General features: G+C 32.1%; 1 pseudogene; it reads right to left on the bottom strand.

Annotated features, from left to right (window-relative positions):
* Positions 1–212: 212 nt before the first annotated feature.
* Positions 213–3,240, bottom strand: LOC140507963 (E3 SUMO-protein ligase KIAA1586-like; annotated as a pseudogene).
* Positions 3,241–3,806: the final 566 nt, after the last annotated feature.

Genomic DNA, 3,806 nt, shown 5'->3' with positions numbered 1-3,806 from the left:
TCAATAAATTTATTGTCATTAAATCTGCTGTGCCATCTATTAAACTCTTTCTCATCCTCATATAAATTATGAGGATATATATAAATTATATTCATTATAATATAATACATTATGATGCAATCATGTGATGATCATAATTATTATATAATATAAATTATATTCATTAAATCAAAACCTTTCAGCTTTAGCACTATTGATTATAGTATTGATAACTATCCTTTTAGCTTTTCATATATTGCAAGGATTGGAACATCGTTTGAGTCTAGCATTTTAAAATCAATCTCATGCTCTAAAATTTCACTCATATGACACAACTCTTTCTCCAGCTATCCATGGTGAAGTCTGTTCTTTATAAGGCAAAGTAGATGATTCTAATAAATCAAAATAATTTAAAATGTTTTCATCGTTGTTTTTATCTGGTAAAAGACATAAGTTTATGTATTGAATTTTATTTTCTAGTAAGATATTTCTAGGAAGACCATGAAATATATTATTTTTATTAAGTGGAATGTCTTTAAACTTACCTGACTTAATCAAATCTTCAACTTAAGATTCAAGCCTTCAAATTCCAATCTTTAAATTTCCCAAAGCTCTTTCTTTAAATTTCCCAAAGTGGTTTCTTTCAAGAGGTGATTTGATTAATTTTTGTGCTTTCTGGATATTAGTTGACTAATGCAATGAAATTGAAAGTAATGAAAATTCTTCAAGAATGTCAGTCATTAAAACAAAGTCTTGCAAGAAATTAATATTAGTTAATATCTTTGCCCAACCAGAATAAGAAGGAAAAATTGCATATATAATTTAGGATATATGTGACATACAGTAGTAGCAGTTCATAAATCACAAGCTGCCCATCCCAGTTCCAGTACCCAATTACTTTTAATAATTTCAGTTTCGAGTTCTCTAGCTGTTCAGTTTGATTTTTACTAAGTAACAAGGAGAATAAATTGCATCTGGAAATATTTTTAATGATTAATATGTTTTATTTTAGATACTGAATTAACAAGTGGTAATTATAACCAATGAGTTAAACACTGCTAACTGACAATTTTAGGAAAATTTTCTAACAACTTCATAGCTACTCTAGACTTTCTTCCCAGAAACATATTAGCTCTACTGGAGCAAAACATAATTAAATCTGCTTTCAAATATTCATTATTAAACCCAAACTCATTTAGACAATAACATACTGAAAATACAACACTCTACTGTGGTTGACACCACTTTTATTAAAACAACAAATAACATGATGAAAGCATGAGCTGATTGAACTGCACACTGGATGTACTTAGCAATCAACTCACGAACTTCCTGAAAATCTAACTATTGGCTTTCAAGAGACAATATGACTCAGCTTCAGCATACCATTGCTTGTATATTGATTACAAGAAACAGAATCAAAATATACTCACAGAAAGCTAAATTGATGGACTGGTGCAGAATTTATTATGCTTTTGGAAAACCCAGAAAAGCAAAGATAACAATTGTGATCTTAGGCAAGGCAATGGTAAGAACAGATACAATTAAAAGAGATAAATAAGAAAAATACATTATACTTAAAGGCACCACAGACAATGAAACAACATGAATATTTAACGTACACTAAATAGCATTTAAGTTCTTTAAGCAAAATTGAATTTTAATTTTAATACAGGAGGAAATAGGCAGCAAAACTATAATAACTGGGGACCTCAGTGTGCCTTTTTCAATCTTAGACAAATCTAACCAAAATATAAACAAAAAAGAAGTTAAGGGCTAAATGTATTTGAAAAAAGTTTGATATGATAGATTTCTGGTGATTTTTCAGTTGCAATAGGAAGGAGTACATATATTTCTCATCTGGACATGACAGCTCTGAATAATCACATGTATAGAGTATGTAGTTGGAGGGAGAATTTCCCATATGTTTGAAGATACCTTTGTCATCAATTAATTGAGAAACTAAATCTTCTTTAGTGTGCATTGCAATTGCACAAAATGGCAAACGTACTTAGGGATGCTCATTTGATTACATATGTATACTATGCTGTTAAAAATTATTTCAGGAAAGATTCATTATTTTGAAGCCTATTGATGGTAATATATCAAGAGAAATGATCAATAAAATTGAAAAGCTTTTTTTTTTTTTAATGAAAATGACATAATGTGGGAGAATTGCATTGGACTTGGCACCAACGGTGCTCAACCAGTATCAGAACAAAAAGCAAGTCTTTCATCACTAGTTAAAAATGAGACTAGTTCCACGTTGCTTTCCACAATAGTTGGGCCAATTCACAGTTCTACCAATCCCACTCTAGCGTGCTTTTTCTTCCCATAGTGCCTCAACTTCTCTCTATTTATTAAGCACCTACTTCTAGGCACTATTAAGGGATCTAAGTCAAAAATAAAACTGATCCTACCTTCATGGGGCTTATACTCTGATTAAGGAAAGGAAATCTACCAGTGAGAGCAATCAATCAATCAATAAGCAATTATTAAGGCATACTGTGTGCCAGGCATAGTACTAAGTGCTGAGGATACAAAGAAAGGTAAAAACAGCCCCTGCACTCAAGACATTTTTATTCTAATGAGCAAGATAACATGTAAATAAATAGGTGTATATAAGATAGATTCAGAGTACAGTAGAGCCTCGGTTTATGAATTTAATTCATTCCAAGATTCTGTTTGTCATGTGATTTGTTTGTATTGCAAAGTGAATTTTCCCAAAGGAAATAATGTAAAGTCGAATGACTTTACACATCCCCAAAAATATTCATATAAAAATAATTATTTATCATTTTAAGTAAGTTTTTTTTCCTAATGTGCCTGAAATACAATAGCAATACACAATATAAACGAAAAATAAAATAAATTAACCTGCACTTTACCTTTAAGAAAAGTTATGGCTGGCATGAGGGAGGAGGCGGAGGAAGGATTATTGCTTGGAAGGAGAATCTCCGAACATTGCAGTGTTGGGAGTGTTCTCTCTTATGCTACTTTCACTAAAAGTAAGATTAACACTACTGTCTTCACTTAGTTTTCATTTTTTAGAATCACTTTCATGTTTTGACTCACTGATTTTTTTCTTTACATTCGCTTCTAAGAATCTAACGATGCTTGTTACTAACATTTTTTCAGAATGTCACAGAAATGTGACATTGCATTATCATTAAAAATATCCGTAGCTCTCATTGCTACAGCCTTAATTGGGTGATGTTTTTCAACAAAATTTCGATGTTCATACTGTAAGTTTTTGTTCATCTTGCAAGACAAATTTTGCGAAAAGTTTTTCCTCATCCAGCAAAGCATACATAAACCAGTTTACTCATAAACTGAGATTCTACTGTAGATGGAAAGTAACCACGGAGGAGAAGGATCTAACAGGCCAGGCTCTAATATGCACCTGTAAGATCCTTCTCCTCCATGGTTACTTTCCATCTACAGTCTAAGCTAAGTCTTGAAGTAAACCAAAATTCTAAAAGGTGGAGGTAAGAAAGGAGAGACTTCTAGGTATGGAGAACAGGCACAGAGATGGAAGATGGAAGTGTCATATATAAGGAACAGCAAGTAGATCAGAGCATATGGAGGGAAATAAAATCTAAGAAGATGGAAAGATAGGAAAGGTTCAGGTTATGAGAAGGTTTAAATGCCAAACAAAGGATTTTCTATTTGATTGTGGAGGCAATAGAGAGCCACTGGAGTTTGTTGAGTAGGAGGTGACATGGGATGATGCACACACTAGAAAAATCTCTTTGGCAACTGAGTAAAGGACAAAGACCTGAAGCAAAGAGATTACTAGAAGGCTAATAAAATTGTTCAGACAAGAG

This window comes from Notamacropus eugenii, chromosome 5 (assembly GCF_028372415.1).
Source record: "Notamacropus eugenii isolate mMacEug1 chromosome 5, mMacEug1.pri_v2, whole genome shotgun sequence".
NCBI classification, from domain to species: Eukaryota; Metazoa; Chordata; class Mammalia; order Diprotodontia; family Macropodidae; genus Notamacropus; species Notamacropus eugenii.
This window is presented reverse-complemented; position numbering and strand designations above follow the sequence as displayed.